Source organism: Heliangelus exortis, chromosome 11 (assembly GCF_036169615.1).
Source record: "Heliangelus exortis chromosome 11, bHelExo1.hap1, whole genome shotgun sequence".
Classification (NCBI taxonomy): domain Eukaryota; kingdom Metazoa; phylum Chordata; class Aves; order Apodiformes; family Trochilidae; genus Heliangelus; species Heliangelus exortis.
In genome coordinates, this window is record NC_092432.1 from 9,038,780 (window position 1) to 9,051,290 (window position 12,511).

Sequence of the window (12,511 nt, forward strand, 5' to 3'; positions counted from 1 at the left end):
TCACAAGCCTAACAGCTTATGCTCAGAACTACTTGAGTGATTTCACAGTTTTGAAAGAGTAAGTCTATTTGGTATAATTCATCCCACACTTCTTAGAGGACAAAGAAGGATCAGTTTAGATAAAGACAACTCTACATTTCCATACTATAGTCAGCAGTAAAGCCCAGAGCCCTAGTTGTAACTTGATTGAAGATTTTCCAGAAATAATTTTACTTTTTCTGTGCTGCACTCTATTATTTTTCATTATTTTTCTTCTATTTTACATGAAGTCTGTAAAATAGAGGCTGCTAGAGCTTTGACATATCAAACTATCTGTACCATACTTAAATCCACCAGCCTTGGAATGGCTTTTCTGTTTGGATTCTAGATCACAGGACAGAAGAAGCACCCAACTATCCTCTGTGTGTATCAGACCATTCATCAAGTGAAAGCACAGAGACAACAGGGATGAGTATCATCCTGGAAACACATCTCCACTAAAAGGCTTATTCTCTCTTCCAGGATGGAAAAACAGACACTATTCTGAATGCCAGAAATGCCCTTTAAATCTTTGATAACTGAGTGGCCAGTAACCACACCCACATCACTATGTTTTTTTGACTTGCAAGATGCTTTCTATTTTAGAGTTTAAAAGCAATAGTACGGCACTATGCCTCTGCGTCTTAGCCAGTGGCAGTGCCTTGGGATCAGATGCTGCCTTAGCTCATGAAAAGTTTCTTTGTAGTCAGGCAAATCTGCTAAAGTCCATTAGTTTCCTGCTTATTCCAGTTATGTATGGAAATGTTAAAATCATGTTGCAGATAAGCATTTCACTGAAGAATATTTCTGTACACCCACAAAGTTGGTTTTGACACAGTTGCATCCTGAATACCTCAAAGAATATAAGCTAGACCTCCAAAAACTACAGGAGAAACCCTCAGCTCATTCTCCCTCTGTATTACTGTTCCTACTTCCCACTTCTCCTTGAGATACCCCAGTTTTTATTTGAAGGAACCACACTGGAGAGATCAACTCCTTGGTAGTTCCCAGAGATTACTACATTTCCCAGATGCAGAAATATCCTTTATTCCAATGGTCATATAGCATGACCAAAAACATTAAAATGCTACATTAATGATTTACATTGGTTTAATTATCTAGGGTCTCTTCACATGTCAAAAAGGAAGATAAATTTTGTTTCCATTTGTTAAAAGAAAGCTTAGAATCCAAAAAACAAAGGGACCATTTAAACCCAACATTCATAAAGCCTGTGCTGGGATCACATGCATAATCTGAAGTTATTACCAAACACTAAAAACAGAATGAGCAGCAAGAGACTCATTAATTCAGAGGCCATCTGACAGGAGTTTGCAGGGTGCATTTTAAGAGAAAATAAAAAGCAGGCTTCAAGAGCTTATATTCCTGAGGCTGGTGGCATCCTACATCACCCATGACCCCCTGCAATGGCCTCTTTCACAAACTCAAGTGTTAAGGCAGAGCACAAAGAAGGGTTTGGTTTTGCTTTTCAACTCAGCAAGCAGTTCAGCAGCCAGAACACCCAGCTGCCCGTTTCAATATGCTCTATTGAAGCCAGAAACCTACTGGGGTTAGTTTTACTCTGAATGAATACTACAGGGGTTATAGATTTGATTTCAATTGCCATTAACTGGATGTAAACCAGAACATTAACCTTTTACTGCAAAACTCATACTGGCGGCTCTGCGTGTAGGTGGAAGCCCCTCATTTGATCCATAGGATCATTTTGCATTTCCAAACACTTATCCAGCAAAAAGCCAGGTTGCTTAACTCTGCTTACTGAAAACTCATGCTAACAGTAGGCTATATTGTCCATGTTTGTTCATTCCCATGGAGCCTCAGTTCAATTTTTACCCATCTTTCCAGCACTGCAGTTCAGCTCTGGGACCTTTTCAAAATCTCCCTGCCTGTGAGGGTCACAACACTGCTGATTCCAGTTTCAAGGTGAAAATTCAGAAAAGACCAAAGTTCTCTGTTTCGTTTGTAAAAAGATAATATTATTTCTCCAGACCCTGAAGTACAGAGGAGCTGAGGACAAACAGAAGCAGCCACATGCGGAGCCAACCACGCATGGTAACCATGTAACAAGGCACCATAAGAAAACATTTTTCGAGTGTCATAGGCTGTAGCTGCTTCTGCTACAAAAGAGACTATTTTGTGCAGCTTTGTCTATCCAGAGGTATGACGTGCATCCTACAGACATGCTCATTTCACCAGAGACCTTTTTGAAAGCACTATAACCAAATTATTTTCCAGACTTCTGTGAGTCGTTACAAGCCAGACCTAGGAGTCAGTGAAAATGAGCAAGGTAATTTTAGAACAGTTAAAAGTAAATAAATAAATTCACTTTTTAGAACAAAAATAATACATGAACAGTTCAAGGGATTGACAGTGGCAGAGAGTAATTGAATAGTCAGGGCTTGGGGCTGGTTTTGCATTTTTAAGCAAGATGAAAACCTTGAACTTTTGTAACTGCTTTTAAGGGTCTTTTGGGAAAACATTCTTATATAAGACTGTCTCATTTTGACCCAGAGCAAGGAAGCAAACAACTGTCAACATTTGGAATGCAGCAGTTTGGGTCTGATTCAATTTAAGCTGGTTTTCATCATGCTCCAAACATTAGTATGTTGTTTTGTGTCATTGCTGATGCTCACCAAAACCACACCTTCAGTCAGACCTTTGCATCACTTTGAAATGGATGGGAGGAAATTCTTCAGGTAAGGAGAATGAAAAGAGCAATCAGCAGTTTATTTTTAGCTGAGGCAAGGGCTTCTGACCACCAACAATCAAGGCTCTAAACTTCCTCCTGGTTGCTCAGAGCTTGATTTTGCACTGATCAAGTCCTTTGGGCACTCTCTGTTCTTCCCCAGATCCTCTACCATACAGGAGGGTTGAGGTGCTACACATTCATGCCATATATAAGTCCCCACAAAGTTTTATCCCACATGCCTACTGTGTGACACCATGACTGAACTCCACACACAGTTACCACAGTCACCTTTTTTTAAAGGAACATAAAAAATTATGACAAGTTTTTCCAGTATCCTAATATTGAAAGCATGCACTGAGGAAGTACAAGACCTGAATTATCTCGGTGTCTCAAACCAAAGGATATTAGGTAAATCATACTTTTCCCTTGCAAAATAAAGCTTAGGCAATGTCAACTAGTTCATGGTAAAGAGTAAGAAGAAAGAATTGACACTGTCACTTAATATGAAATATATTAAATACCAGAAACAATTCTGACTGAGAAAAATTTTCTGGATTGATGATGCTGAAGAAATTCTTGCAAATCAGAAGCTTGGGAGAGGTAGAGTGTGGTTGAGGAAGATATCCATAAAAAACTATGTCCCAATTTCCTGCTTTTTGTAGTATCCACTAAAGTTTTCAGCCAAAAATTTCACCCCAGCTTTCAAGGGCCTTTAGCATTGAAATAGCAAGATTAGTTCAACTGCATTTATTATCTAACTTTTTCTCAAACTAGATGGGCATGAAAAAAATGGGAGAGGAAATCCAAGTCAGCATAATTCATTGCATAACAAATTCTATTCCTGCATCACCTAGGAGGCTATTTAAATACACAGCAGTTAACTCATTAAGCCAACAACAGTCACCATTTGTCCAAGGAAGAACCCCAAAGGCAGCTATTCAAATTATTGTCTGCCAAGGGATGCTTCTGTTCCACCTGCTGACCAGGTTATTACATCCCACGGTACTTGAAAAAGTTTGGTGTACTGGACTCTGGTTCCATGATCACTTGAACTCAGCACCTCTGCATAACACTGACCATCCTCTGCCTCTCCCTACTTCCCAGATGAGCTTTCAGCAGATCAGTCAATTCAGCTGCAGTTCAGCAGCATAATTCCTGCTGTGATCACAAGAGAGGCAGTGGGACTGAATCAGGAGGCTGCAGGAAGTCAGGTGGGCTCATGCCTTTCAACCATAGCAGGGATTTATGTCAGAGTTACCATGTAACACATGTTAAAACTCTCTGAGAGTTTTTAAGTACCATGGGATCCCCCTGCAGTATTTCATTCACAGCCTGTACCTTTTACAGGATTTTTCTTCCAGGCTCTGGCTGGTCCCCTCCTTCCTTTCTTGGAAACGTGCCTGCTTCCTCTGTTAAACTTGTTTCCTTGCTCAGTCCCAAAACTCATTTAGTACTCCCAAGACTGCATTTCAAGGCTTCACCAAAATCCTTCCCTTTGTTCTCTGAGGGAAGCTGCTCCCTGTATCTTTCCCATAGGGAATTTGGAACACACTTTTCCTCTCTCTTTAGACCCGGGTGGCAAAGCAAATCAAATGTCACTTTCAGTGGCCAACATTCTCATTGGCAGTTGTCTTGGGGCCCATTTCTGTTTCTTAGCAGATGAAATATGTGGTTAGAATGCAATGAAAGACAGCCAAGCACACACAGGATTTGCAATATTAAAACAGGAGTCAGTAATTCTACCTAGACAAAGACTACAAGCCCTCAGAATCAGCAACTCATAATAAAAAAAAAAAAATCACAGAGTGGTTTGGGGTGGAAGGAACCTTAAAGATCAACTAATTCCAACTCCCCTATATGCATCAAGTTCCAGCCCTCCCACTAGACTATGAAGTTATACAATATTCTTAGCCTGGAAAAAAAAATGCAGCAGATTATCTCTAGATGCATTTTAGACCAGGCCAGTGGTGAGATGAACTGGCAGCATAGTGATTTAACTACAAGTATTTTCTAAAGGGAAAAAGAAATAAATTTGACATTAAGCTAAAAAAAAAAAGATTATTTAGTGCCATCAAGACACTGCCACAGGAAAAGATTTGAAAGCATAATAAAACAAAATAGAAAAGCTTTGGAGTCTTAAAAATATTATGCCCTGGCACAAAACTACTCCTAATATTCTTCACACAAAGTCAGTGTGCTAGTGGTGAAATGCTACAGGAACTCAACACAGTAAGGTTGTCATTTCTCCTAACTCTACCCATAAGAAATACCTCAATTTCTAGGGATAATGATGCTAAGACATGTTTATTAAGAGTAGCAAAATGTGTTTTTTTTCCTACAGAAACAAAAGTTCTGGGCTGCCTGAGCTCACCATGTGTTGGATGACCTTGAGAGGACCTGAGTCATGGGCAGCTGCAATCTAAACAGCCATATTAAATCTTACACATTGTCATATTCTCATTACCTGGACTTTGTACTTTCCTACCATGGCAGGATTTTCACATAAATTACACAGGAAATGAAGCAAAATGTAATTATAGTGCCAAACAGCTTCGAGGCAGATAGATAGCATGAGGCATGGAACACAGTTCAAGAGCTTTCAATAAATGTCACCTAATAGGAAGAATCTAAATGAAACATATATCACTAAGCCACTCACTTCTAAATTGTATCATTATCACATCACAGGAATAAGGAGTTATAAGGTCACAGAAATTTCAAATAATCAGCTTTCAAGCAGATTTCTCAAAGGGACTTTCATCTTTGCTTTTACGCATCACCATTTGGACTTTTACATACACTAGAAAATTTTATTGCACTGTATTAAATTGAGTTATCCCAATGAAAACATCTCTTGTAAGGCTAACCTAGACATTTAATAATCCATTAGCACCCTCACTTTTTCAACATAAATTTTCTCATAATAGCTTTTCAGTCTCAAAAGGAAGAAACAGCTGTAGACCTTTTGAGTATTTTAAATTGATATGATTCAGTTCAGCAGAAAGAACACTGCAATGATGAATAAAATAACACTTTTGCCCCTAACTTCAGTGAATCGTCAGACCCACAGCCTTTGCACTCAATACTCATAGCTCAGATTTCAGAAGGCAACACAGATCACTCATCTTCAAAGGAAGAACCTTTCTTAACCCATTTTTGCTTGTTTAGATTGATTGTTTAGATTTGCTTGTTTAGATTTTTTTCTTGTTTAGATTTGGGGGGCTTTTGTGTGGGATATCTTCAGTGCAAAAGGATCACTCAAAAAAATTCAATAGATAGTTTAGAAATGCTAAGGAAATACTTATAAAATTGCAACATTTCTGTATTTCAAATAATTCTTTTTTTCCAAGGACCTCATGATACAAAAACAGAAGCTTTTCTCTGATGCTGACTTAAATATAACTGAGGTTATGTAGATTAAGTATTTGAGCCCCAAAAGTTTGAAGAAAAGTCTCAGATTTTATAAGCAGTCTAGAGACTTTTTCAGATGCTGTGGCAATGATTGTCTCCTTCCTGCCAGCACACATTAAACTCATGCTGGTTTTCACAAGTTGGCCCATGGTGTTCCCTGCTCTCCTGGTATTTTTATGTGCTTTGTACATGGAATGCTTTGAGAAATCCCTGTATCAGACAGCATGGGCTCAGCTAAATTGGCCCATTTGATATGTGCTAGAAAGATGCATATGGACAGGCTCAAAGTCTCAGCTCATGCAAAACAGTTTAAGCCTTGATAATAGGATTGTGAACCACTAACTCTTGTTAATATGTAGCTTTTCATTAATGCTGCACAGCTAAATTAAACTGATCAGCTTCATGTTTTGTTTCCTTTTCTTGCCTTTCCCTGCTACCAATGTGATAATGAAGTTCTTTTCTAGTCATAAAATTTCATGATCACATATATTTTTAAAAGCATGTTAAAACATTGAGAATAAAGTATGTGGTTATTTTCACAATTTAAAATGTTTCCGAGGTGAAACCTAAATACAGAAATTATATCAGTGCGATTTTTTTTTCGCATTGAACTAATGCAGTCCCTTTGTACACTGGTAAATCATAACTGTAACTAATACAGGTTTAAAAGCCTGATGATTTAAAACTGAGCCAACTATAAGGTAGGAAGCTATTAAGTTCAGCCTGTGCAGCTTGTACATGTAGACAGACCTTGAAATTTATATTCTAATTCAAAACACAAAAAAGTGAGGGAGAGAACAGAACCACTGGAAGTTCTGACGTATGATCTAAAGAGTTCTTTCAAGATGAGCACTCATTTCTAAAGGGATGTCATATCTACTAATAGGTAAGAAAGATGTGAAAGTTCTTGTCCTAATAGCCACCCTGGAAGGAAGATGGGTTAGCAATTTATTAAGTGATGCTTCTGGTCCTTGGTCTTTTCCTTCAACGTGATTCAAGTACTATCCAAGATGAGCCTAGAGGAGAGCAAAGCACATAAGTAGCTTCTTGTAGTCCAATGAGAAGTGCAAAGAAAAACAGGGTGAGGATAGCATACAGCCTTTATCTGTAAAATAAATGTATGGGTGTGATGAGTTTAGGGCATTAAGGGATGATGAATAGGGTGAGTATCCCTTCATCTCTATATGACGGTGGGATAGGAATGTAACCATAATGCTGGCAGTAAAACAGAATTTGCTGGGCTGAATTAAATGCACTCGTAATTAATTTCACCACCAGTGGCAGTTTCCAGAATTTTATTTCTAGGAGAACTTACAGGATTTAATATTTCCCCCTTTGCTGGAGGACTCAGGGGAAGGCAGCCAGCTTTTTGACAATTTTTTCCTGCCAAAGGCCAGAAAGCTCCACCGTGTGGATTCCTTGTTTATTGCTTTATCAGAGGTTCATGGGTTCCTTCAGCAAATGTGTTTTATCCTCAATAAAATAGCTCTTGGAAAAGCAAAAAAACCAAAACCCCACGTGCCAAACAAAAACAAGCAAACAAACAAAAACACACCAAACAAAAGAACCCAAACCGAGCAAAACCAGAACAAAATAAATCCCAGATTCTAGAAGTTCTACCACAATTAAATTTCTTAAGCTATTAATTGGTACAATTTCAGACTTTAGATTTACTGTCCAGTCAAATAGAAATAACCTTTAGTCATAAAACTATTTTTTTTTCATAATATTCCCCTTCCTGTTCTCTTCCAGTAATTTGCAGATTACTCGGATGAGACATTTGTAGTTGAAAAAACTCCAGATACATTTGTGTACATCTTGCTTAATTGCGTAGGATGAGGTGGCACTGGGAAGTGGAGGTGAGCCCAAGAATATTAAAGTTACAGGAAAATGATGTGAAAGTCTAGAAAAAATTAAATCTCCATTTGAAATCCAGATTAATATTTAAAATGCAGAGACTGTTCTTTGGATTTGCTAATAAGAAACAGCGAGCAGTTCATCAGGAACACACAAAAAAAGAAACTACACAACACACAAGATACTTTTGTCATCCTTCTTTCACCGTCTCAGAGATATATGAACTGCGTCGCTTTTCATTTAGGTTTTCTTTTCTTTACTTAATATCAGAAACATTAAGAATGGAATAGTTTTAGTTGATCATTTTTGCTTAAGTCTTCAGTGAACTTTTAAGCACTGCTTCAGTATAGCAAAAATATCCACCACCACATTAAATGTTTAATATCTGCAGATGACTAGAGAAATGAGAATTATTGTTATTAGCTTTTATCAACAGAAAACCTAACTGAAGGGATATTTAATTGCTTCTATAAAGCCTACTGAAGGTTTCCATTAGTTTTTCCAGTGCTTTCTAAGGCCTCTGAAAATGCTCTAGTGGGACCAAGGAGTCTAATCATAAAGACCTTGAAAATACCATTTCTGTAGGATGACAACTCCACCTTCAGTTAATTGCCCATCAAGGAGCACCTGAAAATGTGGGAATGCAATGCAGCATTCTTCAAAGTGATCCCACACCCTCTGACCTAGAACAAGTTCATAAATTCACAGAACCAACATCTGCTGAAAGGTGAAGTTCTCGTAAGTAATTAGATGCTTTTGTTGAAACAGAAAGACATTTGATTCAGATGAGTAATGTCTGTTTAAAAAATGCAGCTGTACTAAATGTCAAAGAAAAGAATTCTTCTCATAATGATGAAAAAAAACATTCCGTGTCAGATCATAAAACCATCTTGGAACACACCACATAATATGTTGTGTTCACTGGAGTTTTTGAAGAAGGTAAATGAAATTTACAGTGGGAACAGCAGTGACATTTCAACTGCCAGAGCATTCTTCTGAAATCTACTTAGGCAGACTATTAGTTTAATCCACTGCTTACTTACTATTGAAAGTCTCCTTGAAATAATATTAAGGAGGTGATGCATCTAATACTGAGTGCTCTGCTCCTCCTGCACATCCGAAGTAGACAAATTCTGTAAAATACAAAAATTTTAAGTATCAGGTTCAGACATTTAGGCTGTTTTGTTTAAGAACAAGAAACTAACCTGATTTTGTTGTAATCTGATTTGGAATTTGTAACATGACCTAAGAAACCAAATCAATGAGATTAGGAAACTTGTGCTTCTCTGAGGAAAAAAAAAAGCCACCAGAATAAATCCACAGAGACAAAACAACTGGAATCTGAGATGAATGTAGTTAAACAAGATTCTTTGATTTCAGATGACATGCAGTAACTTCCTGGAACTTTTAACATCAGTGTGATTTGCTATAGATCAATTAGGAACCAAGAATACCTGAAAGGGAAAGGTTCAAGTCGCTGGCTCACCAAAGTCTGTTTTAGAAAATGAAAATTCTCATGCATCCATTTCCAGTGGCAATATTCTCACTTGGACCAGTGCAGCATCTAGAGGGAAATTCCATGAGAAACAAAAGGCATTATAAAACAGTGTCTAAAGGTTTTGCCTTCTAGTTAGGATAATTTTCCACACAACACAGTTTTATAAAAGTGGGAAATAAGGCAATGCATCAGCTGCAGATAGCAACAGAAAGACCTGGAGGGGAATGGGTTGTATCAGGCCTGATGGTGGAGCTCAGTTATTCAGGTTCCTATTACTCAGACCTATATCCAGACCAGCTCAAAATGAATCCCTCTGAGACTGCTGTGATAAACAGCTTAACTGTGCCACAAAGTTCAAATCTCAGAATACAGGAAAGAACAGTTAGCAGGTTGTTTCACTGATAGCTCATGAACCACATTCATGTTTCAGAAAATAATATGATCCAGTTTTGAAGATTAATTGCCAGGTTAGGACAATTCTTGAGAGATTCCTAGGAAGAGAAGTTACAGGGGAAACATTGAGATGTCTGAAGATTTTAATTTAGTAACAAACATCTTTCAGAATCCAGATAGCCATATCAATGGTAATTGCACTCTTGGTAATTACACTTTGATTTAGCTCTCACATCTCATCCCACATCTCAGATCTGCTTGACAACTGCTTAATCAATTTATATTGCTTTTTTACCCAAAGATAGGTGGTTCTGCTATTTAATCCTTTTAATTGGAAGATCATCTGTTGGGAAAAATGGCCTCTGAGCCCTTAAATGAGTTCTAAAGTAAACTGCAATTCCCTGATCACACAGCAAGAAAACATCTTCTTTTTTAATCCTTTTATGTGCATGTATTTCTGTAAAAGGCATCCAAAGTCCTTGCAGAACTGAATGGCCTGTAGCTGTATCACTTGACTTTGTCAGGACAGATCTGTTTTTGAAGGAAGCCTGCTTGGTCTCTGCTTTCCCAAAAGCTGGATCCACAAAACCCTCAGTGAAATGGTTGCTATTTCTAGTGAAGTGAGCATCCTTTGTTTCACGGTTCACAGAGCAAAGAACTGCCAAGACTACAGAGGGAAAAGACAGCAAAGCAGTTACAAAAAGAAAGGAAATACCATTCCCAATTCGAATTTGGCTGGTTGAGCTGGCAGTATGGGAACAGTAAGGGTATAATCAGAGAGAACGGGAAAACAGAAAGCATCTCAGCTGATGGAAGAAAGAAACAGAAATGGATTGTTCAGCCTAGTGAGTTCTGCCATCAGATGCAGATGACCCCGAGCAGGCTCCTTAGGGTAGACAACATCAGCTCTGGTGCTTGTTGTGCCCTAACACCACAGATTTCTCTTCAGCATCAAAGTGACCTCCAGCTGCTCCACAGCCAGTGCCCCAAACTCTGTGTGCTTACTCCTGTAGTAACTCTGCAGTGAACGGGGAAGGCAGGAAAGGGAAACAGTTTAAATGTAAAGGAGAAATTGTCTACCTCTATCTCCAGCCACTGCCACGTGGCCCTGAGCTCTGCTCACTCTGAACGAATAAAAATTCACTGTGACCCGGGAGCAGAGCTGGGGGTTGACTTTACCAGCAAGTTGTGTGTGCTGCTTACTACACGAGTGTCCTGCTCTGGCTCAGGGACCATGCACAAACTCCCCACGAGGTGGCTGCAGAGACTGTGGCATCAGCATGTGGAGCCCCAGCCGAAGGGCTCAAAGTATTTCAAGTACGCACAGGCAGTCAAAAACGTCGATTCTTTCAAAAATGCAAATCCTTGTGAGATTTGTCAAGACTCCAGTAAAAAAGATGAAATTTTGTTGTTGTTGTTGCTAAGGTTTTGGGCTTTGCTTTTGTTTTTTCCTTCCTCTTTTTCATTTTGTTCTTCTCATTCAGAATTTGGTTATATGCTGCGTTCATTTTGAATCATCATCATCATCATACTGGGGTTTTTTTTCTGCTTTTGAGAAATATATGGGGGCTTTTTGGATGACCTTCTGAAGCCACTACATTTCTGTCTTCTGCAATTAGGCTATTTGTGTTGATTACTCTGACTGTCAAACCTTTCCTGTGTTTGGCTGTAATTCAGCTTTTATTGCTGTTCACAGCTCCTGGTAACTATTCCCCCTATCCCTTATGGGCCATCCCATGCCATAGCTCGACGCTGCCTCTGAGTCTGAAGCTTTAATTCAGCCAAGGAACATATGCATAAATCCAAACATAAGCTTGAGCATGAAAAGCTTGGCCAGTCACCTAGCCCTGACCAGGAAGATGAAAAATATATAAACAGAAATCTAAGCCAAAAATTCCCACTCATTCTGTCCATAAACAGCTGCAATCTAAATTGTACTTCACGTCACCAAAATATTTCCAGCCTGGATAATGCAAAACCTCTCGTCTGGGGAGATCTACATGCCCTTACCCTAACTGCAGTGTTTTGAGGTCTGAAGGACATAACATTGATTTTAGCCTGGGAACCAATTCTGTAACAACTATTGAATGTTAACACAGCCAAGGGTGTCTTTTTTAGCCTATATCTAATTACAGAATTAGTTTGGAAAGTCCCAAATAGAAGAACCTACAGGACATTTCTTGAGAATGCATCTCGGTCCCTCTCTTATTTGAAATCTCTTACCAGGTTTCTTTAACATTTAGAATGCTTACACAGTCAAATCCATTGGATATGCCTATATTGGAGCAAACTTTTGGCTAAATGGCAAGCCAAAGACTACCTATTTCTACTCAGTTAGGCTTTGGGCATGGTTACTTGCAGGTTTTCACCCCCTTCTTACCATGAACCCTTGTTTTTGGACTGATTCTTCTACAGTTTAGTCAAAATATTGATGCCAGCCTCAGCTAACACCTTGGCGTGGAATCCAGCTGCTGTTGCTGACTTTGATTTTCATCTAGGTCTAACAAGAAGCCTGTTGTTATCCTTTAAACCAGCCCAACCATCAGCCAAAAAAAAAGAAAAAAAGAAAAAAATCCACCCTCACACATCATTGCCTTTGGGGCTTTGTATCCCTTTTCCTGTCCCAG